The following is a 13928-nucleotide window of genomic DNA, read 5'->3' as shown; positions in this document are numbered from 1 at the left end:
TAAATCAAAATACTTTGTCACTGTTTCTGATAAATACTCTTTTAGCTTCTTTTATGGTGACCATTGTTCCTTGAGCTTCTTTCTTGAACTGTCTTGCTTGTTCAACCTTAACATGGCTTCTGTCAGAACTTAAAAAAACAGAAATGCATATTAATGAGGATGTTATCCTAGTCAAAGCATTCCATACTAACCATCTGTCACTTCTGATTATTTCTCTGAAGAGGCAATGTTTCACAGACATAACATCTGAGGACCACCGGGCTTTGGGAGGAACTCCCTTTCCTCCTCCTAGTATAAAACAGTATAAATCATCCAGTGGCTTGGAACAGGGCATGTGCCTTACTCATATTCAGAACTGTCATGGTTCTTAATGGTATTTCTCCCTTTTGCTCCTATTGTCTCTTTTGAAGATGGAGCATTTTTTTTTTACAAGTTCTCCTGGGAAAAAGAAAAAGAGACGCCTTCAGCTGTGGGTATTTGTCAGCATTCTGATTTATGTCTCCTCTTACAGGTCCACTTTCATAAGGTCATCTGCCTCATTTTTCTAAATGCTCAGCTATGTTCTTTGTAAGTGTATTTCATATATATCCAGGATGGGCTGGGATAGGTAGAGACAATGTGAATGGGTTCTGAAATAAAACAGCAATTTCCTAATCCTATCTAGATTTTTTTTCTTTATTAAAAGTACTAGCATTTTCATTTTAAGCTACAGGGAGTTATTCTAGTTCCAGAAATAATTAGGATCCAACTATCTTGTCAATAGCTTCAGTGATTGAAGTATCTGCAGGTTGCTAATGGTTCTTGATTGTCCCAGTTGGCATCTGGAGACAGATCTTTTTGTGTCTCTGGTCAAAGTCCATGCTTAGAATACAAATGGCATTTTAACATGCGTTAGCCAAATACAGATCTTGACGTTCTGTTATCAAGGCAGGTTGATAGTTTTGAAATGTTTGCAAAGTAATGTAAATCCTGATATTGTAATACAGATTTACTTCAGACACCTACTGAGTTAAAAATTGTAACAGCAGTGTATTTCTACCCATGTTTATATATCTCAGAAAAATTATTAAAGCTCAGTAGATGCGACTGCTTTAAGCTTAATTATGGTAATATGAACGAGCAAGCAAAATCTATGGAGAGTCTAGGCAAATTATCTGGTTGCTTATGGTTGAAGTTCATGCCATTAATTTCTCAAGCTCTTACATAGAAATGCTACATAGAAAAAGAGTTTGCACAGACATGCAGTGTTCTAGCCCCATATCTTGATATGCTGTAACATGATTTTAACATATTTTTTAACAGGTGTTGAGCTAATCCTTGTTTAAAAAAAATGCCATTACTAATGGTAAAGATGAGCCATTCACCCCTCTTGAAACTGTAAATTACATGAAACAAAAGGCCTACACACTGCATTCTTTAACTTCCAAACAATGATTAATACAGCCTCTCAAATTATTATATATAGCAGTTACGCTTGCTGATTCATCATACTAAACTTTCATTAATGTGTGTGTTACTAACTGTCGTGGACATGAAGAGAACGATGAAAAAGATAGGGGTATCTTCCTGCCATTTACAAACAGAAGAAAATGAGCTGCTAGAATTCTCTTGCGTTTGGGTATTTTTTGTGTTGGATTCCCAAAGTTAGATTTTATGAATGCCACAGTTTTTGTGTACGTAGATCACTGCTGTATTCTAACAATGCTGAAGGAAATATTTTGTCTACATGTTGAAACAAACAAACCAACCACATAAGTATTAGAATTGCATTGTTGTGTACAGTGACAAAATAAGTAGAATAATCAGCATGTCATTTAATTTCAATAGGAGGACTACATTTTTCTTGTGCTATTTCCTATATTTTCAAATGTTGGTAAAACATGAAACTTCACTTGTTAGAAGTTAGGTGGGTTACATAATGGATGATAGGTAATTGGCAAGTGGGAAGGCAGGGGGAGGCAGTTTCATGTTCTAGGGTGTGTTTTTTCACCTTGATGAGCTTAGTAGTAGAGGAGTTGATATTTATGTTTTTCATTAACTTTCACAGTAAACAATTTGTTGTCATACTCAGAGATTTGGTGTAATGGTGAAGTTATAGTTCATGGAAGGCAAAACTGTCAAGGATGAGTAGAATAAATTAGTAGCTTGTACGTTTGGGCAGGCAGATTTCAAGGACTGTGCTGCTGCTTGGATGCATGCAGGGAAGCATAAGGCTTGGTTCTACTACATTGTAGTTGACACAGGTTCTAGAAGTACCTTTAGGAAGGTCTTCAATAAAGCTACTGGATAGAAAAAATGTTTAAGGAGAACACTTGAGTATGGTTTATTGCAGCTCTGCTAAGCAGGTGATGCGTTAACTGACTAGGTCACTTAATTGACTCGTCCGTCCATTGTAAATGGGAATAATCATCCTGTTTGCTTGCCACAGCCTATCAGTGTTCTCTGTATATCTTGTGAGTTTTTTGATGCAGATGTATGAATATGAGAAAGATCAGTTCCTAGGTTAATATACCCAACTCTTTCTTTCTGTGTAAATGATTGTGTATGTAAAATCACGTTTCCTTAATTCTCCTGACAAGTGCTAAGAGGATGGAGTCAGACTCTTCTCAGTGGTATCCAGTGAAAGGGCAAAGGAGCAAAAGGCAAAAACTGAAATATAAGAACTGTTTAAACATAAGAAAAAACTTTTCCTGGGAGGGTGGTCAAACACTGGAGCAGGTTTCCTAGAGAGGTTGTGGAGTCTCCATCCTTGAAGATTCAAAACTCAACTGGGACATGGTCCTGAGCAACCTGCTCTAGTTGGCCCTGGTTTGAGCAGTGGGGGGTGGACTAGGTCCCTTCCAGCCTCAGCCCCTCTGAGATTCTGTCACCCTTTCTTAGTACTGTTTCATTTTATTGCAGCTGATATTTCAATGGTATAACAGAAAACCCTAGTGAAAGCACTTGTGTTTCATTTGACAGATATGTGTTTCCTTGCATGCCCGGTTTACTGTATGTGAGTCAATGCCATTGTGTATTTCGATTGTTGTGCCAGTAATCTTTAATGAAGCTGACAGCTGATTTTATTTTCAGGCGATTTCGCTTAAATTACATGTCATCCTTTCTCTGGATATTTTGTCTGGATGTTCAGAATCTGAACATTATATGCCTTTTCAGTCTGAAATAATCTTGTACTGAACATTTACAGTATATCACCCAGTGGTCTTGAAAAACTTAACAGGATTTAAAGGTTGATATTAGTATTAATGGGAGTTTAATACTTTTGTCAAGGGGAAGAAAGATCTTTTCTCAATGTGTGCAGATAGGTTACAAAAATATTTATTAAAGAAATCCTTAACGGCTGTATTAAAAGAAATATAGGTAAGACTTGCACTGGTCACATTTCAAAGGCATCATTAAGGTGCTAATAAATATAGATAAGCGTAAGAAAAAATAGAATTTTTGAAAAATGTGAATAATGGTTACTATAGCAAACTATATTCTGTCCCTAATAGCCACTCTCTGTGCTGTAGCAACATATGTGCTTTGATGACATGGAAAAACGGAAGATCGTTCAAAAGAATTTTGTCATCTTGTGCAGACTTCAGAGAAATGTTATACTACCATTTTTCCTTCTCTAGCAGTTGGAAAATGCAGCACATGTTTTATGTTCTGTGTGTTACTTCAAAAATGAAAAAAAAAAATCCAGGATTGTGGAAAACTTTAGCTTTTTTTTTTTTTAGTTTTGTTACAGTCATGCAAACCATAGCAATATATGACAGCTTAAGCACAGTCATCTAGGTAGGATTAAAAGTCCTGAGTTGCAAAACTATATTACCTGTGATATTCCTACTAATACATACTATTATGACACCTCATTTCCTGCGGGAGCAGTTTATTGCTCACTCATAATCCATTTATTTTCCAGCTGTAAAATGCAGACTATTCTGTTATTTCTAATTTTGTATTTGTGCATTTGTTTTTTTTTCTCAGCTCACTAGTTTTTTCTTTTGGGCTAAGATCAGCAAAATGGGAAGCTTGAAGATCAACGAAGTGTAGTTAAAAGCGCAGCATATGAGTACATTAAGGTACTTGAATGCATCCAGAGGAGAGCAACAAAGCTGGTGATGGGAAGTGGAGAGGGAGGTGCTCATTTCTTCCCCCTGGTATCCAGTGATAGGACACAGGGGAATGGTTCAACGCTGCACAAGGGGAGGTTCAGATTGGACGTTAGGAAGCATTTTTTTTACTGAGATCATGGTGATACACTGGGACAGGCTTCCTAGAGAGGTGGTCGATGCCCCAAGCGTGTCAGTGTTGAAGAGTCATTTGGACAATGCCCTTAACTTTTGGTCAGCGCTGAAGTGGTCAGGCAGTTGGACTAGATGATCATTGTAGGTCCCTTCCAACTGGAACTATTCTATTCTGTGTAATGAATGTTCTTTAAAAATATTAAAACATGAGAACTTTTTTGCATGTAAAATTAGGATAAGATCATGCAAATTTAGTGATTTTTCTTTTTTCCTAAAAATCACCTTTCACAATGGCAAAAACAACAGTTTTTAAGCCTGACAGAGTGATTCTGAATGTTTAGCATAACGGTTGCAACCATACACAAGTAATATTTGAAGCTGAACAGTGAGGCAAATAATGATTAATGTCATGACTGAAATTGAGTTTATTCTAAAATTATTTTAAAATAGATTAAGTAATTAAAAGAAATAATTAAAATACATTAAAACCTGTGAGTTTATCATTGACAACTAAATTATGTTAATGGTGCTCCTCAGGCTTACTCAGAGTTCCTAGCTATTGAGGAACAAATGTCAGCTGGGGAATTACCATTGATATAAGACCTTTCTGCTACTTTCAGCAAATGACTAAAAGAAGTCATGTCAGTCAAGCAGGACTGGAGGATTTAGTATAGATATTAATAAATGATAATAGCTTAAATGTAGATTTTTTTTTTTTTGATAAAAGTTTAAATTCATTGGAGAGGTTTAATTTCTCAGTGAGGGTTTACTCGCCCTATTGCTTTGCTTTCAGTAAAGTACGTACAGATGCAGATCACTTATTTTGGAAAGATTATCTTCGCTGATTCAGGCAAGGACGAAGTGTTTTAGAACTGTTTCTTTTAGGCAATTTTAAGATTTGATGTGATCTTTTGTTCATCCTGCTAGTTTTTGTCATCCTTTCCTATTTTTTTTTCCTTGTGAGGGTGAGATTCTCTGACTGTCCATGCTGGGAGTGCAAGGGGGCTGTTCGGTTTCATGAGATCTGTGCATGAGGCCAGGAGTAGGGAATGAGGGGTTTTGTGTTGTAATGACTTTTTTAGCTTCTCAATTCTTTTTGTGCGTGGCGTAATATGAGTTAAATTCAAACAAGAATATTTCTGTGTTCCTAGACTACCTGTGAAACACAGTACCAGCTTGGCAACAGCTACTGCAACATTTTACTAATATATTTGAGATTGTTTTAACTAAAAATATTTTAAATATGAAATGTTATTATAATAAGTTCATCAAGAAATCTCAGCAATAAGTTGGATATACTTTATTTAAACACAGATAGGGAATATTATCTAATTTGATCCATCAGGAACAGGTAGAGTTGTTATTGCATTCATAATCACCTGAACAACAGAAATTCATTCTTTAGTGTTGCTTTCACATGATATAATCTTGTTATCAAATGTCAGTATGTTTCATTTTCTACTATAATTACATCTGAATAGAGTCTGACCGTGGTCAGAACTTGCCCTCTGTTGCCTTCAGTGGACTTGTTCGTAATCTGTGTTTCTAGATTAAAGAGCATTCAGGCTACCACCCTATGGGATCTGCAGGGAGAAGTGGTCACGGTACTGAAGTTGGATGCATTTATTAGACAGTTGTGATTGCTTTTTGTCTTCTATAAAGTATGTTTCTACATTTTTTTTCTTTCTTGAAGACATCACCTGAAGAAAGTTTGTTGACATCGTTTCAATTTATCTATAGGGATAGTTGCTGGCATGGGTGGTTTCTCAGAAGAATTCCTTATTAACTTTCAGAGCTAAGCTTTCTTTTTCACTCAGTTGGGTATTTAACGATCACAGCCAACCACAGGAGGAAGCAAAGTTCTGTTAAACACCTTACTGGATTCCCTGGCTTGGAAGAAAGCCAGTAGATAAATTGGGGAAAGTGCAATATCAATTTGCAGAGAGCAGAGGATGAAGCAGCATGGTACTGCAGGGCAAAACATACTGTCAATTGTTTGGAGCTCAGAAGCAGGAAGAGATCAATTGATTGGGAGAAGCTGGATGGGTGCCAGATGATCAATAGAACTGGGGATGATCATTTGGTAGTTGTTTTTGGTTAGGAAAATGTCAAACAATGTGGCTGCCAAGAGGCAGAGGCTGACTTGTACAGAAGCATGAGAGAAATGAGAACTACAGCAAGGAGCATAGAGGGGAAGAAAAAGGCTTTAAAGGCATTGGGAAGGTATGATGGTAATTTTTGCATCTAGACAAAAATATTTGCACATGCATAGAACATTAAGAATGAATGAACGACATATGTGTGAAAAATATCTTCTCTCGTGTTTTTTGATATCAGTAAATGACCAAAAGAACGCTATAAGATAAGTTACCAAACAAGATCATGGAGCCTTTATCCTATTACATCAACAAAGAAAAGCAGCATGCTGTTGATTTGAAAATTGCAGCAACAATAAAGATAGGCTGACATCAGAGAAAACTTACATAATTTAGTACTTGACTCAGGAAGAAAAGATACATGTGTTTTATTGTCTGGGTAAAAAGCAGTAAAAATTACCAAGGTGGTGATAATGTATTGGAATGTTTGATATTAGATGAATGGGAAATTTTGGTAAGATGTTTGTAAGTTTGGACTATTTGGACATGAGTAATTTAGAAGTCACTGTTTTACTGATGATGCTACGAATGTGCAAGTGATGTAAGTGAATCATTATTTCATCACTGGAATAAGACATCTCAAATAAATTGTAGGCTGTGGGCAGGAGGCTGTGTAACTCAGGTTTCTGAGGTTTTCAAGGGGGCTGTTTTGAGAGGCTTTTCGGAGGTGATACTTTTATCGTCTGTTGGTCAACTAGTTCTGCCAAGTTAGGAGCGTTTTGGCCATGAAATGGATGATAAATTGCTAAGAATATTTTTCTTAGTAAAAATGCTGCTTTGTTTTAGAAATAATTATTCTTAATTTTTTCAGGTGCTGCTTAAATGAGCCTAAAAGTTTCTATCCCTAACTTTTCTAAAAATGTTGGTGCAATTGGTCAAAGGTGACTATTGTCAAATGCACCACTTCTGATAAGTAGCTAACCTGATCTTGAAAGACTGCAAACACATAAATATACAAATATGTATAAAAGATAGGTACCAGTACTGACAAAAACGTATTATAGGTAACCAGATATCAGCTATCTACAGAACACAAATACTACACCCAGTAAAATGAGCAAATTTAATGCTGAGCCTGAGTAATTTGAAATATGTGTATTTCTCCTGATTAGACACGTATGTACACTTGAATTGATGATGATTAGCCTCCATTTTTCTTTGTGTGTCTTTTTTTGATATATTGATTCTCTATTTAATTTTAAAATGTCTATTGTATTTACTAGGAAACTAATCAGAATTTCACTTCAGACATTTTAAGAAAAGAATCACAAGTTGCAGAAGACTGAATAATAATTAGTGAAGAAGCTACTAGGCTGTGACAGAAAATACATAATACATAAGCACAGTATATAATCTGCTGCATAAATATGAAATTATATATTGGTGTCTGACCAACTTTCTAAATTCAGCTAAACTTGTCATGCTATGCAATCTCACGTCAACATAATATACAAACAAACTTGCAGCATCCTTGATCCAAAGAGCAGAAATGAGACAAAAGAGACAGTATGTCCTTCATCTCTGGTAAGTGATAAATAGAAGAAAAATGTAGGTGGTTCGTTCTTGACTGCCTGCTCTAGTGTGTCATCATAAAGTTTTAAGACCGCTACTTTAAAGCAACTGTGATGATATATGATTGATGCTCCTTTTAAAGTGCTACTTGAAGAATAAATACTTCAAATGCTAATAACTTTATGTAAATGGAGACTTTTGTGTATTATGAGAGCTGCTGACACTGTGTACCGTGTTGCGGGAGACCTGATGCTGGTGTGGTTTGTGTACGTTCTCCTTTGTACCCAGAGGACGGTGTTACGTGCAGTACATGTGAACCCACTTCCTGGTTTAGGTGGTTTAAGAATTGCTCTTACTGTTGTGGTATTAGTTCTCTACCTGGTGGCCACTAAACAAAATCACACAAAGGTGGGTGCTTGGCCTGAGGAAACACTTTCTGCAGTAGTATGTATGTAAGCATGTGTGAATAATTCTGTTGATCTTAAACTGGAGGGAGATGGACTGAGGCAAGTCACAATTTACACTGTTGCGTTGTGATGGAATTACACTAAAGTAATAACACTAATGGATGACAGGGCACTCTGTGTGAAGCCTGAGGAAGTACCTGATCCAGGAAATTTGTTTTGAAATTTGTACAGCTTCAGTGATCCACTTAATGATCTCTATGGGAGATCCTCCTCTTCTGCCTATCTTTTTTTATTAAGCTTCTCTTCACTTAAAAACTGAGAATACTATTAACAAAATGCAAACACAGGTTATGCATATCCAATATAGCATTTCCTATCAGCTGCTTCACAGAGCTGTTCAGAAGCTGATAGTACAAAATTTATGGCAAAAGCTAGCTTTTGCTTCCTCCCACTTTGCCTCCAGCTGTGTCAGAGCTAATTTGAGTGAAACACCTAATTATCTATTAGCCAAGGTTATAAAATAAAATTAGTCACAGCCCTCTATGAAAAATGGCTAACAACTTTATGCTCATTAAAAATCAAAGCATATACTTATCCATTTTTGATAAAAAAATGACTGGAGTAAAATCTGTTTGAATTAATGTTTTAAAATTATTCTGAAAAAAATCACAATTAAAACAGAAACACCTGGAATGGGCCATTTACATTTCAAACTGTATTTCCTAAAACATTACAAGCCTATGAATGCTTAAGAAAGACCTCATACTCCGTTTCTAGCTTTGAATTTCTGAATACATGGGTGGAGCAATACTTCGTTTCTCACTAGACATCAAGGAGTTCATTAAAATATATCTTGATCTTCAATTGTAGAATAAAATTCCATTTTGAAAAGCTGTATGGTTCAGATTATTGAGAGAGATACATATTTAGCTTTAATGTCAGTAAACTTTAAAGCAGAAGAGGAATCACCAGGTTCTCAAAGGGATTTTACAAATTCATGGGCAGCAGGTACGAAGAGGAATAGGTGTGTACAAACCTTCTTAAATCCCAAATCCATCAGCTGTGGACACTGGGGAAATACGAGGGAAATGTACCACAGAAAGTGGCTGAGATTGTGTGAAATTCCTAAAAGGACTCTTCTATTCCTTCTGTCAGAACTGTGGTCTTGACAAACTGCTGAGCCTAGTGGGACTCTTCTTATATTGTTTGTTTGTTAAAAAATTATTTGTTCTTCAAATATTATAAAATATGGAGATTTTAATGTGTATCTGTTTTATGCAGTTATTCTTTGGTTAGTGTAATTAATCCTTCAGAACTAACAGGTTGCAGTAAGAAGAAGGGGCAGGAATAAAGATACATAAAGGCATAATGGTCATGCATATATATTATTCATATATATCAGCATTTGTGTTTCTTGTGCTGTGAAATCTCCATGATACAGGGCATCACAATGAAAGCAAGTTTTGAAATCCCAAGTATGTTGCTTAATTCAGTGCCTCAGAGTTTCTTGAAATGCCTTAACTTCAGTTGATACTTGGTAGCGTCATTTAGTGAGAGCTTTTTTCAGGGTCACTTACCACTGTGGACCTAGGAGACAGTTTCAGTCAAGCGGAGAAGGAACCCACTGAGTGAATGACAGGAGCATTACCTTGCAAACCAAGAAGGATTTGTTTGGTATAACTTGATTGTTTGACCAACAGCTGACAAACTCTGATGTGTACAATCTGTTCACTGAACCCAAATTATGTATGGTTTGTTTAACATACTTCCACTTTCTGCTTTCAAGTGATAACCTGTTTTGTAGTATAGTCCAAAATGCAGTAATACGCTTCACCAAAAAGCCATAGTTGCAATGCTCATGTTTCTTTCTCCAAATTGTTTTTGGTTTCTAATTATTCTGAAAATCTGCCAAGATTCCCATACCTGCAGGACAACACAGATGTCTGCATGCCATTTAACAGCTTTTGGGTGAGATAATGTAGCAGGTAAATACTGGAATTGACATCCAGTGCACGAGTGAAAAAGCTTGGCCCTCATCGTTGGATAAATAAAATAAAAGACGTAGTGTGTGATTTCAAGAAGCTGAGGTTGTGTACTGTTGGGTCAGGAAAATTTTCTTTTCTTTTATGCTGCTTGTTTGCATTCTTTCTCTTTTTTTTCATTTTTCCTTTTCTGATGCAAAATCTCTGCTTTATTGGAATTAATTTATTACATTGACTTTCTTAAGGATTTTTCCTCTCTTATGTGAGCAGTATTAGTTTTCCTTTTCTCTTGAAAAATCATACTTTTGCCAATGTATTAGTATAACCCAGCAGCAAGTAAAATCACATTATTGCTGATTGCATTCAGAAAGACAGCACATTTGTTTCGCCTCTCTTAGCACACGTGCGAAGTTCCCGTGTACCAGGTGGTTGTAATTAGTCTGGAATGCAGTTTGGCTGGCAAGTTCCTTCCTGTTCATTGGATAATTTCACTGCTCCAGTCCCAAAACAGAGGTGGGTAATGGTGAGAGAAGTCTTACAACTGTAGGTCCTCTGGTAGAGGTCTCAGAGAATTTCCCCTAAGTACTGCTAATGCAAGCTGATACTCTGAAAATTGAAATCATCCAGGTTTTGGGATCCCTGGCACTCAGTTCATGTGGCTTAACTTAATGTTAAAAAGGAAGATTTTGGTAAACACAGTGCACAAAATGCGAAGTACCCTGTTGGTTTTTAGCTGACCTGTATGATGAAAAGGAGGAACATGTAAAGTCGTCTGACATCTCTAGCTTTTAAGTGGGGACTGCATGAGCCAAACTTCTGTTGTCCTTATTTTTGAGGCATGTTCGATGATGGTCCGCGTAGATGGGTGACATAGAAAACAGACACTTATTGTGAGCTGAAATAGTAACAGAAGTAATTTTGAAAACGCTTGTGGAGGCAGCTCCCCGTGCTCTACCACGTGGAAAAGATGGGTAATAGTCATGCAGAGAGAGGCGTACGTGCTTATGTTGCATTGATGCTTAAGTCTTGCAAAATGATTAAAGGTGGTCTTTCCTCAAGTGGTAATACTTTGGAGGCTTTCCCAGGTTTGTTGACCTTGCCAAAGAAATGATCATAAAATCATAGAAATGCTAATGCATTGAAATAGAAAACAGCATTTCTGAAAACTGAAATACTGGGAGTGACACAAAATTGGTGTTGTACTTAAAACAATCAGTTTGCTTTATTATTCAAGTAGCTAAATTTTGATAAACTATACAATTACAGTGTGCATTCAAAGCCCATATTTTCAAGTGAAAATTAAATGGTTTTTTTTTTTAAGCCATTCAGTGACATGATTGAGAAGTTCAAACTAGTTGTGCATTCATTAGGTGGCTGCATATCTGCTACAAAAAACATATCAGAATGCAACATTGAGTCAGTGAACCACAGAAATGCAATACTTTCTATTTCCCCCTCAACTGTTTTGCGGACTTTTATTTCTTCATTCCTAACCTATGTATTTAGAACAAGGATATTTAAACACTCATTAGCATAACAGCCATTCTAAAATGTTTTCTACCAGCTGATGGTAGAGCTGAGTAAAAATTCTGAAATTTCTCATTAGAAAATGCTGCTTTATCAGAGCTATGAAACTTTTCATAGAGAATGCCCTGCTTTTGCTAAAGCTGTCCTTGCAAGTCCCTCAAATCCTGGTGTTTTGCCTGTGCACCAAGTTTAAGTCATGTTGTTTATCATAACAGTTGTATAAATGACTACTTAAGTGTAGGGGAAGGTAAAACTGGGTCTACGTACTTCATGTTCACCTTACAGTGCAGGCAAATTTCAGTGGCTGTAAATGATTGAGTAACTTGAATGACTGATTCAAATACCATGACTATCAAAAAAAACCACATCTAAAGCTGTAGCTTTATTCACACACATACAAAAATTCTCCTGGAGCTTCAACTGCGTCTGTGGATGGAAATTCGTCTCTGTTGTGCCACGTGAGGTATTTTGTTCTTTATTCTCCTGCACTTTGTGTAGTCAGGCATGTAAGTTATTTTTGTTGTGGTGCTATCCAATAATTTTTCCTTATTGGTGAAGAAATGGAAAATCCTAGGAAAAAAGATATTTGGCAATCCTGAAACCTTGTTTTGTAAGCTGAAATATGCCTTCAAAAATGAGATCATGAGTTACCTCAGTAATAATTGCCAATGATATTCATATTGGTGATATTTAACTGGAGGAAAAACTTAAGCAAAAACCTTGGGGAAAATTATTCTTTTCCTTACGTTCCTCCTAATTGGACAGTTTTATGTGAACTAATATTTGTCGTCTGATAAGGCTTTCAAGGGAGCCAATTACATATTTCCCCCATCAATATTGCAGTGTTATAGGCTTTTTCTGAGACCTTTTGTAGCTTACTTGTAAATATTGATTTAGGGGTTGCACTTTGGGGAGAGAGCATTTATAGTCTAGCTATAGTTATGACAGTTACTTCTGCTGATAGAGTCTGTCAGAAGAAACACTTTAAATAAAGCTTCAAGAAAATGTGCTCCAAATAAGATTAGTGTCTGAGAAATTCATCTGGCAGAGTAACCATGATGTAAGACACATCTCTGTAATTATTATCCCTCTTTGACAAATTGACTGTAGGACAATGTTTCTGTAAGAGATCAAATATGTTAAATATGAAATTTACTGAATCCATCTGATGACTTACAGCACTTGAAAGGTCAAGCTGTATGCAAGTTTGGTGACACCCATGGGTAGGTGTGTTTACATGTGTCTTAGGGGTTACTAAAAAAAAACCCTGCTGTTTTATGTGGGATTTTTATTCTGCACCCTTCATCTAGATATCTGAGCACCTTTCCTCAGTACAGTGAATCACAACAGGATAAACATGTTTTATATGCAGGTTTCTGTCCATCCATCCTTCCTTTCTCTCTAACCGTCTGTCTCTCCTGGGAATAGAATTGTATGCTGGTTTGGTTCTGTGTTTCAGTTGTGTACAATGTGCTCTGTAGCTCTGAGAAAGAAAAGTCAAAAAGTATTTCTTGATTCTGGAACAGAAAGTGGTGAAGCTTGTGGTATTTCTTACGTGTTCTACAAGTTTTTAGACCAGCCTCGGAATCACTTTACCTCTTGTCCACTGAGCTTTACTCTTGTGATGGACAGTTGCATTTTTCTGATAGGTAGAATTCTTGATACTAACCCTCAGCTTAGTGCTTCACTATTTGAATTGTTAGTTTAGATCCTGAAGTCCTTTGAAGATACTGGCAGAAATGATACTAAAGAAGGTGTGGTTCTTTTTTCTGTTTCCATCATGAATGGAAAACAGGACTTTTCTCCTCTCCTTCTGAACAGAGGAAAAAAAAGTATGTGAATAAATAATGTTAGTTTCACCAAAACACTTATTCCTGAACTCGTAAAATGTTGTAGGACAGCTTTTCTCCCCCTTTTTTCTCTCCCCCTTTTTTCTCTCCCCCTTTTTTCTCTCCCCCTTTTTTCTCTCCCCCTTTTTTCTCTCCCCCTTTTTTCTCTCCCCCTTTTTTCTCCCCCCCTTTTTTCTCTCCCCCTTTTTTCTCTCCCCCTTTTTTCTCTCCCCATTTTTTCTCTCCCCCTTTTTTCTCTCCCCCTTTTTTCTCTCCCCCTTTT

Source organism: Nyctibius grandis, chromosome 6 (assembly GCF_013368605.1).
Source record: "Nyctibius grandis isolate bNycGra1 chromosome 6, bNycGra1.pri, whole genome shotgun sequence".
In the NCBI taxonomy this organism is placed as follows: domain Eukaryota; kingdom Metazoa; phylum Chordata; class Aves; order Nyctibiiformes; family Nyctibiidae; genus Nyctibius; species Nyctibius grandis.
Note: the sequence above shows the minus strand (reverse complement) of the source record.